This window comes from Rosa chinensis, chromosome 4, assembly GCF_002994745.2.
Source record: "Rosa chinensis cultivar Old Blush chromosome 4, RchiOBHm-V2, whole genome shotgun sequence".
In the NCBI taxonomy this organism is placed as follows: domain Eukaryota; kingdom Viridiplantae; phylum Streptophyta; class Magnoliopsida; order Rosales; family Rosaceae; genus Rosa; species Rosa chinensis.
In genome coordinates, this window is record NC_037091.1 from 22,969,963 (window position 1) to 22,986,576 (window position 16,614).

General features: G+C 37.1%; 1 long non-coding RNA gene across 1 annotated transcript; it reads left to right on the forward strand.

The window, feature by feature from the left end:
• The first annotated feature begins 4,803 nt into the window (after window positions 1-4,803).
• On the forward strand, window positions 4,804-5,863 carry LOC112196566. Its single transcript, XR_002935275.2, has 3 exons — window positions 4,804-4,848; window positions 5,414-5,650; window positions 5,763-5,863. It is a non-coding gene; the product is annotated as an uncharacterized LOC112196566 (long non-coding RNA).
• Window positions 5,864-16,614: the final 10,751 nt, after the last annotated feature.

Here is a 16,614-nt window from a genome sequence, read left to right on the forward strand (position 1 = left end):
CCTTCATCCTCTACCAATTTTATCTGTTGTGTGTACGAAGAATTTACTAACTAGTACAAACTTTTCATTGACAATTAATTTCAAGAAACATGTGAGTGGAGTGCTCCTACAGTCCTACTCAATCTTGCTCTCTGATCTTCCCATGTAGATATAAGAACAAAAATATAAATATGTATCTTCTACTATGATTGTTGGTTTTGTTGTTGTTGCTGCTTTTATTTTGTGATTTTGATGGTTATATTCCACCTTTCCTTTACTCATATTAAGACTTAAGCTGCAAGTGAGAATTTGAAGCGATGAATAGGTAGAATGTCTTATAACTGTTGTAACAATTCAAAGGCACCTTCGTTGACGGCAACTCTGTTGGCTAACCAAGACTGTGGACTTGCCTGGTTTAGGCCCACTCTGTTTTTTTTTTTTTTTTTTGACTTTGTCAAGGGGAACCCAAAGACTTCCTAGACTCAAGATAAACCCCTTCGGCGCATGTGAAATGCTCCAACTGTGCATTGCAGCACAGTGCCTGACCACTTTGACAGTTTCGAGGTTCGAACCTAGGTTGGGGAGCACACCCAACTAGGTAAGAACCGCTAGGTCACTTGCAGTGGTTAGGCCCACTTTGTTTGTTTTCTTTCTTTCTTTGGGCCTTTTGAGTTATGTTGTCTACTTTTGTTTGTTTATTAATTGTCCTTCCTGCGTAACAGTTTCTCTATAATATATCAGTTTCTTGTTGATTGCCAAAAAAAAAAAAACAAAAGGCACCTACAGTAACAAGAATAGTGACTCATCTGGTGGTAGGCAGCAGGTAGCTAGACTGTCTTCTTGGCGATGTTTCTTTTAACGAATCCCGGGCCAAACTGTCAGTGGACGTACTGTTATGAAAATTGAAAAGGGAAAAACTTACAAACAGTACCTGAACTACGGGCCACTAATAACTTTCGTACCTCAACTTCAAAAACTATCACAATGGTACCCAGATTATCTAACATGACCTAACATTCATACATGCCGTCCACTTCGCCGTTAACGGTGTTAACTTTGCAAGGGTAAATCTGTCCTTCCACTTGCAGGAGGAGAGGAAAAAAAAAATGAACAGTACCCATGGTGTGAAGGAGAAGAGAGATGAACAGTGGAAGGACAGAATTACCCTTACAAAGTTAACACCGTTAACGGCGAAGTGGACGGCATGTATGAATGTTAGGTCGTGTTAGATAATCTGGGTACCATTCACTATGCTAAAAATTGCATCAGACTACGCTTTTTAGACAACGAAAAAAAAAAATCTGTTGTGTGTTGATTGAAAATGCTTCATACAACAGATTTAGTGAGATTTTGTTGTATAAGGACGCCAGAAATCAGAAATCTGTTGGTGCATGATTATTGTACAACACTTATAAGAATTTGTCTGTTGTCTGAATGAAAAGAAATTTCCCTCCCACCTTCCTCAAATTTGGGTCGAAATTTTGACTCACGTTGTACAACAGTATAGCTATATATGTTGTATGAGCAAAATATCATACAACACATTTTTGGTTTGCGTTGTGCAAGTTTGGAAGAAAATTAGATGTTCCCAAAATGAGAGTTTTTAGCGCCAAAATGGTTAATTTTTGGGTGAAATGCGGGTACATGATTGTAAGATCCTACAACGGAATTACCTATTTTTGTTGTGTGAATGTGCCTAGGTGGGAGAAATGAGTTTGTGATTTGCACTAGGCGGGAGATTTGCTTGTTGGATCCCTAGGATGAAGTTTTAGTGTAAACTATCAGACAACAAATTTTCATTTATGTGTTGTCTGAATTGATTATACAAGTTAAAAAAAGGCGGAGAAAACGAAGTTAAAAATTTCGACACGGGGGAAACAAAATTTTCGTTTCCCACACACTTGGTTAGTTTTCCCACTCGCTCTGGCAGCTCATTTTCACCTCACTCACTTATCCTTGAAAGAACTAGCACGCGACCCCTCTCTGGCTCTTCCCCGAAACCTAGCCCTCTCCTCCTTCCTCTCCCGCTCTCTTTTAAGTGAACGAGATAGAAGACGACCCTTTTCGGTACACAACATCAGCTTTATCAATGAGATGGACATTCTGGGCGGCTCTGAAGATGGGGACGGATTGGACCTTGAGGGCCAGTTGGTCACGGTCTGTCTGGGAAGCAAAGAGATCGAGGTGGAGGAGGTATTGGTTTCTGGGGTGGTAGGTGGCATCGAGGAGGCGTAGGATCTGACCCAAGTCGCCTTTAGACCCGGAGAGGAGGTGGGCCAAGGAAGGAGGGGTCGGATCGGAGGAGTTGTTGTCGTGGTAGACGACGCGGTGGCTCTGTTGGGTCGGGAGAGAAACTGGTCGGGTGGGATATGGGGGTTGGGGGACGAAGGTGGGGGAGGAGGAAGAAGAGGGTGGGGAGAGTGTGGCGTAGGTGAGGGAGGCGGAGGAGGAGGCGAGGGTGAGGAAGACGAGAAGGGCGAAGAGGTAAAAGGCAAAAAGAGCGGGAGGAGAGCGGAGGAGAGGGAGGCGGTGGTGGCCGTGCTCCACGGCGCGTCGATTATGCTCCGGTTGTCAACCAATTAGGACTGGTTCGTCAGTCTCACTGTTGATGACTACCCTTTTCTCAAACAAGACGGTACTGCTTGGATTTCAGTTCATTGTTTCTGGGTTGCTGGTGATTTTTGTGTTTTTGATATGCTTTTTTGTTTGTGGGTTGTGCAGATCTTCTTCACATTATGTCATTTCTACCTAAAGATCAGAACTTTGTGAACCATTCATTGGCTGGAAAGAGTAAGGTGCATTTGTTTTTTTTTTTGTATCTGTTGTTTTCGAGTTTTGTGTTATTGTTGTTTTGAATGTTGTGGTGGATGCTGAAGCATGTGAGGGTTTCAATGCTAGAGATTTTTTGTTTGTGACAATTCTTCTAGGATTACCTAAGAAACAACCTTTTGGGACTCCAAAAACAAAAAAAAATTGCAGATTCCTCTGACCCCAACTCATTCATTATTTTTGTAATGACATTTGTTCACCTCTTTAAGGAATAATCTAGCACCATTCAAGATGGCCCAAGAATACAACCCTCGTTTTTCTCAGAGTTAGGCCACTGCATTGTCCCATTTATCGCTCAGTAAATCCCACAATTTTGCATTGTCCACTGCATTCGAACTCCAATGAAGTAGCATATAACACAAGAAATTCATATATGAATACTAGAATCTGCTACTTTCATGTTCATTGATTTACATTTCCTTTTCTGTATTATGCCAGGCATCCTTTAACCTTGTCATATAATCCCAAGGCTGCAAGTTTTAGAGATGGTCTTTGCGTACGGGATACTGTGGAATTTAAATTTTGTTCAACAATAGTTAGGGAGATTGTAGGTCTCAAATGCAGGTTGATCGTTTTATTACAAGAATTTATGATTTGTCCCATGATACTGCAGGCCTTGACACTTTTTAGAGCTTGCAGTTTTTCAGCTTTACTTTGTTGGCCAACGACTACATGTACTCAATAAATTATATACCAGCTTATGCTGACTTTTAATAAAAAAACTGGAGTGTTTGTTTCTATAGATTCACTTTAAGTGAATCAAAAAACTGAATATCTCTCTCTCTCTTAGGACCAAAACACTTAAATGAAAGTGTTTCAATCCAGAATCGGAGGGTTCAACATTGACTACTTATACCATCCTAAATTGACAAGTTGCAAGTCAAGTTATTAGCAGTCTAATTATCCTCACAAAATTATTACTAGTATTAATAGTAAGAACAGAAGAAACAGCAACTCCCTATTCCTCACAAAATGTTCACATTGATACGTTCATATTACCTAATCTTATGGAAATGTTCATGCAAATGAAATTTGTTTCTTTGATATGCTATTGAGCTATATTTTTAGTCTTATTTGCTGGTTGTTATGCAGAGCTAACGTTGTCACTTGGCTGAGAAGAATGTTTCCAATCTTCCAATTTCATCACCACCTGTTCTCTCTATCCATCAGAAACATGATACTACAGGTTCAAATTACTCTCTTTCTCTCATCATTCTCTCAAACTCTCAATATAATAGCATTTGTTTAAGAAATAGGTAGAAAGTACTTTTGCAAATTTCTCATTGGATCTCTTGCCTTACCAGGCTCTGTAGAGTTGCCTCTTTCGCTGCAGAAAAAGTTGTTTTCTGGAGAACATACAAAAGAATGTCTTTCGGCAGTTGAAACGATATTTGGATCAAGCCCAAGCATGGATGGTGATTTCATTGTGATAAATTTCTTTGCTCTGGTACTTTCCTTTGTAATTTTTATTATATTTTTTGAATTTGAATCAAAGTTATCCCTTCCATGGATTGATACGTTAGTGACATAAATGAAGCAAGTATAGAGATAAAACTTTTGAAAATCTATACTCAAGGATGTTAGATATAAACATGATAATAATTTTTTGTAATTATCTGATTGGCATTACAACTTTGCATTGTCATGTATCAATACAAATGCATAGCTTTCTATGCCTACGTCAGTCAACTTCTTTGGGTCAAACCACAAAAAAAAAAGGGCATTTGCATGTCTAGTGTGAATCTCCTTTAAGTTGGAACTTCCAGCCCAAAAATCCGTTGTGGTGTTTTACAATAATGGCTTGTGGTGTCATTCTTTTGCAGCAAACAGGTTAGGAAGAACTTAATACGTGCTTTTTCCAAAATAATAGTCTTGAATATTCATGTAGCATCTAACTAAAGCCAGTTTGCCAGAATTATGAAAATGTACTAACTGGTCTTTTTATCTACTCATTGGGTTGTTTCAGATATCAGCTTAATATAATTCATGATTCGTGGTCAAGGAACAATCAAATTGCATGTGGTGTACAATGTATTGGAGGTAATTGAGATTTTGAACCTATGATCTAATTTGGGGTTTGTGTGCGTTTGATTTGTATCATTTTCGGCTATATTCTTGTGCAATTTGTCTATTTCTTACTTCTTGTTGTGGAATGTGCTTCAATCGAAGTTGATGTACTCGAATAGGAGTACTTGAATAATAGGTCGCTTGCTAGACATAGTAGTTTGGTTATGAAGTTTGCAGTTTTCTGTCTAGGAATTAGGGAAATTTGTAATCCAAGACCTTAGGAACATTCTTATTTTTTTAACTCTAGCAATGTTCAACTAAAAAAAAAACCCCTTGGATTACATTATTTGTAGCGAATAAGTCCGGAAATTTGAGGTTTTGATAGTACTAGTCTTTCAGTGTCTTACTTATCAAAGAGCTTTTACCTTGGTCTCATAGGAAAAGCAACCAAGTGTACTGACTAGACTAGCAACTTGCTGTTTGATTCTTTGTACGTACTATACCACTGTCATTCAAGCTTCTGTTATGCAATCTTTGGCTTTATTTCTTAGCTTTTTTTGTGGTTGCGGCGTGACAATATGTTGTTATTGTTGTTTAGATTGGAGTAACCATTTTGTGTCGAAGAGAAATTATCATGTCCCAAGGATGATCGTTGGATTAAGTCTCTAAATGATAGTATCTTAGAAGACACAACACATCTGTTATATGGTATGATACATTGTGATGGGATTGGGCATTTGCTATGCATCAATAGACTTAGAGGGGGTTCTAAGCATCTTCGCGGCAGAGAGATCATGGATCTTTGGGATCAGATTTGCATAAATCTTCGAACCAGGTAATGGAAACACTTTATTTCTTAATGGACATTGATTTATCCTTCTTTTCTGTTTTTTTTCTTGGTTGAGTATTCCTGTTTGCTAATCTTAATTAAATTGTTATTTTGGCAGTTACTATCAAAGAGCTTGATTACTACACATATCCAATGATCAACAATAGACTCATTGTGCTATAAAGATTGTCAGCAATACAGACTATAAAAACACAGGCAAAGTTTTTTGATGCAAGTTAGAATCCGGCACCATGGGCTGAAGAACCAACAACTAAAATATTGGCTGAAGAACCTGCAATATCAGGAGGTGGGAATATTGTGTGGAATGTGAAGGTAGGTTACTTCTCTGACCTTCCTCCTTGCGTTTGCTATTCTTTAAATTGCCCACAAGCTACGTAACTAACGAGTGTTAATTCCTGGAATAGAGAAATATTTGGAACCTTCTTCAAATTAGAGTTTATGTTCAACATAATTGAAGATTCTAAGCATGATCATTGTCGGTTTTGCCTCTGTTAATACATATATAGGATCCTGACATTGTCTGTTTTCTTTCTATTAATACATAGAATCATATGACTATCCTACTTTTCTATCCCTTTTCCAGATTATCTTGATGAGTGGGATAAGCAAGAATGTTTCAGAGGAGCTGTCATATGAAAGAAGCTCTGATGATCGCATGCCTCATATCTACAATATCATTAGGTTTGCCATTCTTAAAAACACTGCTCATTCATGACAATTAGTGGTCCATGGAATTCCACTGATGGCGGTGATCCATCAGTTGATGATAGCTCTTTAATTCAAACTGCAATAAGGTTTGTGCTGCTTGCTATCTATTATTTAGTGGCAAAGACGATACTACTTTTGGTATTATATTGAATGATGTTATCTTTGTAGATATGGAAAGGATGTTGTGAAACCTGATCTGCAGAACTGCAAGAACTGGAATCGTTTTCTTAAGGTATAGCTTTCCCCTTATAATTATTGCGATGGTTAAGTAGTTGCAAGTCAGTTTGATTTTGCAGGTTTAATTTATGACTAGGTTTTCATTATATGTGGCATGTGCAAATACACTACGATAGGATTGGGAAAGATGGATTCTTTAGCCATAAAGAGATTATTGTCATATTTGTCCCAGATTTGTCTGAGTGTCTTCCTTCATTGGATACTGGTAGTTTAAATTTATAAAAATGGAACATGAACTTCAGTTTATTGAATGTGAACTTGTACTCATAAGACGGTACTGCTTGGATTTTACTTTGCATTCCATAATCTATCAAATTTCCCCATAAAGGATAATTGTTGAAGTCCTAACATGTTCTCTTTGGTACAGTCTACTGCTTTAAGCATGGGGAATAACCATGAGTATGATATGGCAGTTAAAGTTGAAAAGGCTAGGTATGACAACTATGACTATTATTTGTCCTAAGCAATTACTCTATGTTGATATAACTTTCCCTAGTAATGCTTTCTTATTTTGTAGATCCATGATTTAGCATATTATAAAGCTAAAGAAATGCTCCATCGAAATGAGTGGTAGCAGCCAATACACCCAAGCGGATACTGATCAAGTGCGAAATGAGTGGGGGAAGTTTGTTGTCAACACATATGTGCATGAGCCATGAAGTAGCGTGCTTGATGCTGGTCCATTTTTGCGAAGGAAAACATCTTTTTTTGTGCTTCTCTGCTAGTACATTGTCATGCACCATGTGTTGCATGTTTTGGAACAATAGATATATATGTATCAGCTTTTTGATGTCCCAAGTAGATGGGCATGCACTGGAATGCTTCTCTTGTTTAAAATGTTGGGTTCAATGATTAGTGGTTTGCAATGTTTATATTTGATGGTTTGCAATGTTTATATTTGGTATGTAAATGGATCAAATGCACAATTTAATTCAGGAATGAGATATGTTCAAAATAATCAGACAACAAAATAGACAAAATGATAATTACCCTTTGTTTGAATGACAAAAAATAGGGACAAATCATACTGCAATCATTCATATCATACATCGGTTTTTAACAAATCATTGTCTTCTAATCTATACTCACACAACAGAAGCAATTAAACTCTGTTGTCCGAGAGTTAATCAGACAACAGTTATAGTCCAAGAACTGAAGTTTGAATATCAATCAGACAACACACAAAATAAAAGTCTGTTGTCTGAGAAGCTCAACATACAACATCTTCAAAACTAGCACTGTTGTCTGAAGGCAGCGCCGCAACTGCAGCGCAGCTGCGCCTGGCATCTGCCGAGCCACCTGTCGAGCCTTCTTCCGAGTATCACACAACACGTTTAACACATACCTGTTGTCTGTATGTTTCTCAGACAACTGTGTTCCACCGTTGTCTGATTTTTCATCAGACAGCGGTCACCTCTACAAAGGTGGCACTCCAAATCAGACAACAGTTTTTGTCTGTTGTCTGATACCACTTTTGGCATAGTGATTGTGATAGTTTTGAAAACTTGGGTACAGAAATTCAGAGTCGGCCATAGGTTGGGTACTGTTTGTATTTTTTTCCCAATTGAAAAGTAAGAGGATCGTCCAAATAGTTTCCTTTGACATGATCAGGAGCTGCTTTCTTTTGCTTTCTCCGTGACTTAAACAGTTGTGCAGTTTTGAATCTTCATATCCACATAGCTTTCTTGGTTGATATATACTCAATCCATGAGCATGTGTGAGCACGATTTGCAGGTTTCTTGGCTTGTTGTATAGACCTATGTGGATGATTCTTTGTGTATTATATATATGGCCTGATCAGATGGGTTGTTATATTAGCTTGTTTTTGAAAATTTGATTACATTGCACTTGCTCATTAGATAAGCTATGTAGCCGATATCTGGTATAATAACGGAGAACCCAGAAATAAAAAATAAATAAAAGAAAGGAAAAGATTAATTTTAAAATACCCCTCAAATCATGAGGTTATTTTCATTTTTATACCAAACTATCAAATTTTTGCATTTGCATATCTTAAGATTCATTTCGTTAGCATTTTGATACCCTGACTATTAATACCGTTAAAATTTAGTATAGTCAATGACATTTTTGTCAATTCATCAACTTTTTAATTAAAATTTAAAATTTTCAATGAGATTGTTTCTCGTGTTACTCTAATCTGACAACGCTTGTTCACGATCCACACCAAGACTGTATTGTTGTGATTGAATTGTTTCTTATTGGCTTCTAATTTATTTTATTTTTCTTTGCTTAACATATTTAGTCCACACATATATATTCTTCTAGTCATTTTTTAGGAAACTTATAGTGTATGTTAAAGTATGACATGGCTGTCGAAAAGTCATTGCTCTTCATCTGGGGTTGCGTTGGATAGTTGCATGGTATCATCAAATTAAATTACTATAAACTAATCATGAATCGGAAACAAATGGAATGGGAGAAGAAAGGAATCGGTATTGATTCTGGAGAAATGATTCCTAAACCCATCTCCCTCCTTCGTAATCGAATTCCTGAGTATTCAGAAATCGATTCCTGATAAGGAGGTGGGACCTACATCCATTCTCATGTGTTAGTAAACGCATGAATTCTTTTACCCGGAATCATTCCGATTCCTTTATGTGTTAGTAAACGCAGGAATGTTTTTACCCCGTAATCATTCCCTTTCATTCCAAGTTAGTAAACATGTCCTAAAGTGAAAATCCTAAACCCTAAATGTGTTTTGGATTTTCGATTAAAAGAACTTTCCATGACTATCAATTATTTGAATGGAAATCTAAAGCTCGGTTCACTGTTCATCATTGTGCAAAATGAAGTGGAGTTTTTGCCCTTTCTGTCTGCTTCAATTACAAGTTTTCCATTGTTCTATACGGTATTACGGTTCTTGCACGATCTGTTTTTTAGTGTGACGATGGTGTTTTGCAATTACAACATAATCTCATCATCAAGAAGTTCGATCCCCTCTGATTCAGTAGAAGAAGAAGGCGAAGCAGTTTCTTCCTGGGTTTTTTTTTTTTGTTCCCACCTCAATCGGAAGATTGGGAATTTTGATTCTTTTTTAGAGTGTTTGGTATCGAAGGTATTGTTTCCCAGATTTCTATGTTTTTTCGTTTTGGCTGGGGTTTTGTTGTTCTCTTCTGAGTCAGGTTATTGATTGTGGGTTTCAGAAATTGGGAATTCGGTTTTATTATGTTGGGTTTGATTAGCTTTTACGGTTAGAGTTACTGAGTTGGGGGTTTTCTTGGGTGATTGAATTTGATTGTGTAATTTCAGAGTTTTGATTCCGAGTTTGTTGAAAGTTAAATTCAGTTAGTTGATTTTCAGTGTTTATGCTTAATTGAAGAGTTGGCTAATATGATTAACTGAAATGGTAATTGAATTGAAGTTTTGTAATATGGTAGTTTCCTTTCCTTCGGATTTGATGTCAGGTTTTTAATTTTGATGGTAGATCGTTGAGGTAAGAGAAAGAAGACGAGAGATTGAAAATTTTGGTTGAACAGGTTTCTGGGTTTTCAAAGAGGTACTATCCCTACAAGGTCAAATTTGCACAATTGGTACTATCCACTATTGATTCATTGATCCCTACTTTGGCTTTTCAATTCATTGTCTATATTTTGTATTCTTCCATTTTAGTTGTCTATCTTCTTTGTTCATCGCTTAATGTATCGTAACAGTGAATACATAATAGTACCAGTATGCCATTAAAAATCCATTCTTTGTTCATCACTTCATGTATTTTAACAGCAAATACATAATAGTAGCTACTTTTGCCATTTATAATGAATAATTGCAGAATCTGTTGGCAGTTGATTCTTGAATCCAAATGTATCAAAGCATATTGATTGTTGATTTTCTTGCAATCCAACCTGCTAACATCACAGTGTTGCATAAGATTAACAATAATCTCTATTAAATTTTATTATAATCTAACTTACCTCTAAATTGACCAGACTAATTCTTTTACATAGTGAGAGGAGTATCTGATTTAGCTTTTCGTTGCATGGAAATTTCACTTTCAGATCATACAATTAGTTGTTTACAGTTTCTATCCCATTGAGAGAGATTTAGATTTGAGATTGAAGATTATATGTGCACTAACCCCTAATAAAAAAGATTAGTCATCTTTGGGGAGAATAAAGGCAAAGATCTTATCTTTTAAAATACTTTATCAAATGAATTGGAATGTAAGCCAATGGATAGATACATAGGTATATAGGTACTGCAAATGATAACATGTTTAGTTTACATAATTAAAATGATTTTACTTATTATTTTCATTTGATATGATAAATCAAATGATTGTTCGTGATTAGTCCATGTTGAATTTCCATGTGAATTTGAAGGTCAAAATTTTCTCAACTCTAAATATTTAGTGTTCAAAAAGATAGAATTTGGTTTTATTGTTTTGGACTTTCGTTTGTTATTTTCAGTTTAGGTTACTTAAAAAAGGAAGATATTTCTGTAATTTTGGTTATAGTTTGAGTTTAGTTTGTATGTATTGAATTTGCATCTAATTATAAATTTTTACATCCTCATCTCTGATGTAATATAGTTACTAAATTCTTTGTCTCCTTATTGGTATGTACATGATTTTAGGCGTGGCACTAGCATAAGTATATATATAATTATCATTGTTGTGAACTCAGTCCTTTTGGTGTTTATTGATGATACTTGCAGATTGTGATTATTATTATCAGGGATAAATATCTAAAATTTAAACTAGATTATATATTTGAATGCAGGGATAAATAACTTTCACACTACAGTTCACACAAAAAGTCTACAATATTTGCCTCATTACATTTTCTCAATTCTGCTTCCACGAATTATACAAATATATACTTCAAATTTTCATCATATGCATCTGATCTTTACAACAGGTCTTCATTACATGTTTACTGTCCTCAATTGGAGCTGCACTGCCTTCAATTTTTGTGCAACCAAACCAAACCATTTGTACCATGCATTACAACACCAATAATATTGTCATCATGTACGAAAACAATCACAATACCAAATCCCGCAGTAAGGCACGGGCAAATCTTCCTAGTGCAAGCTAAGGGAGAGAGAAATAAAGAGAAATGCGAAGAGGACCGATAGACGGTTTTGACGTTTTGTTTTGAGTTTTCAAAGGATAGATGAGACGGAAGGTGTGTGTTCTCCACTCAAAAGAAAAAAAGTTGAGAAAATAAGGGCATGTCGGGCAACGTATTTAAAAGGGCATAATTTTCAAAATACTCTAAAATTTAGCAATAATTGTCAATTTACACTCTCAAGTTGCAATTGCAAGAATTAACCCCTTAAACTTGGCAAAAACTACCAATTTGCTCCTCCTCCGTCAAATTAAACATTTTCCATCTAAACATGAGGACTAATATAGTCATTTTTATTGTAATTTTACATTTATTTTATAAATAATAAAAATAAATGAAAAATGTTCAAGGATATCTAGAATATGTGTCTGGCCCAAACCCTGATTAGTTATTTCAATTGTAATAAGGTAGATATTTACAAGATATTTCAATCATTGTAAGATTACTTTTCCTTGTAAGATTTAGATACTGTATTTTGTAATCCTCTATATAAAGAGACCATATTCAATGGAACATACACATTCATTCTCCCATATCACTTTTCCTTAAACACGTTATCAGCACGAAGCTCTAATCCTAATTCAATAGGCAAAACCATATAAAAGAAGAAAAAACCCTAGCCACTGTTGGCCACACAACCACCCTCGCCGGCCACCGCAAGCCACGCACCAACCACAGCAAGCCACAGGCCAGCCAAGCCAGCCAGCGACCGACCAGAGGCCAGAAGCGACCAGCCCCTTGAGGCCAATAACCAGTCGATGACCAGCCAAGCACCGGCCACCACAGGCCTCCGACACCTTTTTCAGCCAATTTCCGGCAACTTTTTCTAGCACCCTAATTAGAGGTCATTTTTAATAAAAGTTCCTACTTTTGTTTACTTTTATGTAATTTCTTTTCTTCCAGGACTTGCAACCTCCCACTTCCTTTTCACGTGGGATTCTTAAGCCAAACTGTGGGAGTTCGTGCTATATTCGAACGAGGAGTTGGTTGAGACTTTTATTAAATGATCGTCCACTACATCATTGTTTCGATCTAATCTAATATCACTTGGAATTGAATTTCTTGGGAGCAATTACGCTCAGAAATTCATATTGTTTTTGTGGTAGCTTTTACTCCGAAACTAACCATTTTCTCGTGTTCTTTTTCAGGATGAGTAGCCTGAACAAGCTGGACTTTGCTCCATTGGGAACAACTGGCTTAGGATATCACAACTGGGTTCGTGATGTCCACCAACATCTCAAGGCCCAAGGGATCCTAGCACGATCCAAGAGCCTAGCACAGATGTGCTCACCATAACTATTGCTGAAGCTTTAGATGCAAATAGGGCTAAAGACGTCATCCTAATGACTCATCATATGGATGAATCTCCTCAGCTCCAGTATCTAAATGAAGAAGACCCTAGAAGGTTGTGGGTCTCACTTGAAGAGCGCTTTGGGGACGTCTGTGACTCCCTATTTCCAGATTTAGAAGTGTAATGGCATAACCTCCGCTTTTGTGATTTCAAGTCAATTCTTAACTACAATTCAAAAGCCTTGTTGGAGTTCTGTGGTAAAGACATCACATATGCAATGTTGATTGAGAGCACTCTCTCCACCTTCCCCGTCTTTGCTCTGATGGTTGCTAAGAACTAGCAGATTGAAGTTAATGAAAACTGGATCACAAGGTTTCATGAGCTCATATGAGCTATATCTGTTGCTAAAAAGCAAAACAACATTCTTGTGAAGAACTATGATTTGGAACCCGTAGGAATACAGACGATTCCAGAGTCCAATAATAGTGGTGCCTCTAAGGGAGGATGCCACGAGCAAAACCCTAACTCTAGGGATCAATTTGGATGTTTTGGTCCATATAGTTGCTCCGTTCAAGAATATGACCGCCAGAACAAGGAGACGGGAGCCGAAAAAGCCGCTGTGGGAAGAGATAAGTCGCCTCTACCACCTCTAGTGGTTGCAAATGCATACAAGATATACCGTGAAGTAAGGGAAGCACACTACATGGAGCAAGAAGATCAAGATGAAGATCTTGAGTTAAGGGTGGAAGGCTTCAAATCTGGCCAGGATCAAGAGATCAACGATTTTGTTTATTAAGTCTTTATTTTTCCAAGATGATGTGATAAGACAATTGCCATAGTATTTAGTAGATGCCATTGGTTTTAGCTTTTCTTCAATTAGACTCATCCAAAGTAAGTGTGATGTCTAGGAAAGTAGTTAAGATAAGTGGTACTAAGAGATCTTTGCTACACCGACATCTCTTCCCACTTTCCTGGCCATGCTTAATTTAGAGTTACTGAAAGAAGTTAAACAACTACCTTTGTTTTGCATTAGCTAGTTTTCAGATTAGATTTCTTTGTGGTTAGAAACAATCATGTAACCTTTGACTTATGAATAAAATTTTGAGTTCTTTTCATATCGACTCTATTTTAATTATGAGCTTTTCTTTTATGAATGGACTCTGACGAACTTCATTGTCTCATGGATAGTGCGACTACTCACACAATCCTCCTCTGTAGGCAACTATTCTTAGAGATATTGCCTACGTACTCCTATGTGACTAGGATGGCTAGACCATTGATTTTGGTTCAAGGACATGGAATGGTCTAATTCCTCTTACCAAATGGCACTTTGATCAATGTCGTAGAAGCTCTCTATACTCCTAGGCAAAATCAAACCCTATTGAGCTTCAAAGATATTCGAGCCAATGGATTCCATGAGGAAACATTTACTGAGAGCGGAAATAAGTTCCTTTGCATCACCTCCAATGATTGCGGATGAAAGCGCATCTTAGACAAACTTATGTGTCTTTCTAGTGGACTTTATTTCACTACTATTCGACTTATTGAATCCAATAATGTAATAAGAGAAGATCTCTTAGATTCAGACACATATTGGCTTTGGCATGAAAGGTTACGTCATCCTGGTTGTAACATCATGATCCGTATATTAAAGATTTCACACAGACATCCATACTTTCGAGCAACATGAATGAAGAATCAGAAATTGATTCCAGGACCACGTGGGACTGCTGCCGCCGTCCTTAATGGTGACACCAATGGGGGCACCATGTCCTCTAATTTTGCTTCTAATGACATTTTTGACGCCCCAGCCCAACCAAAATCTTTATTTGTTGCTTATAAGGCCTCTCGCTCATTCTGCAAAGTCTATTCCTTAGGGAAATTAGGACCGAGACTGTCCTATGAAAAGGATACGTGTCACGCCCCTGATTTTGCACACATGAAAATCGATATATATAACCCCATAATTATATATGCGTGAACGCCCAGTCATCAATACAAAATACCTGGAATCTTTTTCCCTTTAACTTATACAGATATTGATGCCCTGAACCCTCAAAGTTAATATACACTCGTCCATAGAGTTATATATTACACAAGCATACGAATTAAATTGTCAACAACAAGATAAAACGTAAATGCAGCTCAGAGTAACTATACAACGGAAATCCTTATCAACGGTAAAGTCACAAAGATGGCTTCCTACCGTAAAGCTGCAAAAGCGCCACCTTAGCTTCAGCCACGATTTCCCTGACCTGCAGGATTAACCTCTACACCATTCCATTGAATAGTGCACCGGATTGCCACACAACAAACCCGGTAAGCTTATGAATCTCGTATGAGTAACTCAAAACCAATTACACAAATTTCACAAAAGCCTCCTGCTCATAACCTCAATCCTAGCATCCAATTACACAAATTTAGGTCAAACAAGACTTCCTCAAGCAATGTTTGACGCCACCATAACGCACTACAGCGAATTCCAAAATCACACTCATTTCCCATTTCCCCCCCCCCCAGGAGCTTTTGTCATCAACATGACATCAAAGGTGAAAAATCAAAGAATCACCCTCCTATCCTCAACACAGAGTACAATTCGTCACCACTATGCTCTTAAGATAAATCAAACCATCAATCAATACAATCAAGAAGAAACAAGGCAATCACATATCAAACAAGCAAAAGGAATCATAGTAACCCCTGCATATAATTTAGTTCAGGAGGTCACATTAAGTCAAGCAATTCAAGACAAAGTAGTCATCGAAGTCCCACACTCTGACGTCTGTAGGTAGCCCCAACCATCACAGCAGTCCTCTCGATCTTTGTTAACTTAATAACAACTCAGCTCTGCTACCGAGCAATCATCACACTGATCATCACCTAGATTTCAAGGATCATCACATAGATTCACGCAGATATCGCCAATCATCACATAGATAGCGATCATCACATAGATTTCGCTGGTCATCATATAGATAGCTAATAAAAGCCGCCCACAACCTCATAAGACCTTAGAAAGGCACTAATGAAGGGTTAAGGCCAATATTAACAAAAGGGCTCTTATCTACTCATACGATTTTACACACTTATAACAATCAAGAATTTAACGATATATACAATTAATTCTTTTCTTTTCTTAAGATTAGACACATTTTGTACAATACTTTCACACAAGAACAAAACGTCACACTTTGTACAACTTCTCTTTTTTTCTTTTTTTTTTTTCTTCTTTTTTTTATGAACTTAAGTACAAAAATTCACATTCTTTCCTTTCCTTTGTACGAAAATACTTACAAATAATTGTTATTCTTCCTTTTCTTTACAATTATTTTCAACACTTAGGTACGGGAACAGGGAGTCTCGATGTGCAATGGGACTGAAACAGCTACCCTTTTCAAGACTATGTGTAATCCAATATACCTTAGTGAATCACAATATTTTCATTTGTTATATATATCATTGATTTCAAATTCAATTCCAAGCGGTAAATCAAGAGGACGTGCGGCCCAAGTATATTCGTCTAGACACAAAGTCCCTCCTACATCCTTTGGGCAACCTTACTGAAATGGCCAGGTAGGGGAGGGCGACCACGAGAGGTAGAATCCATTTTGGCATGAGCTACT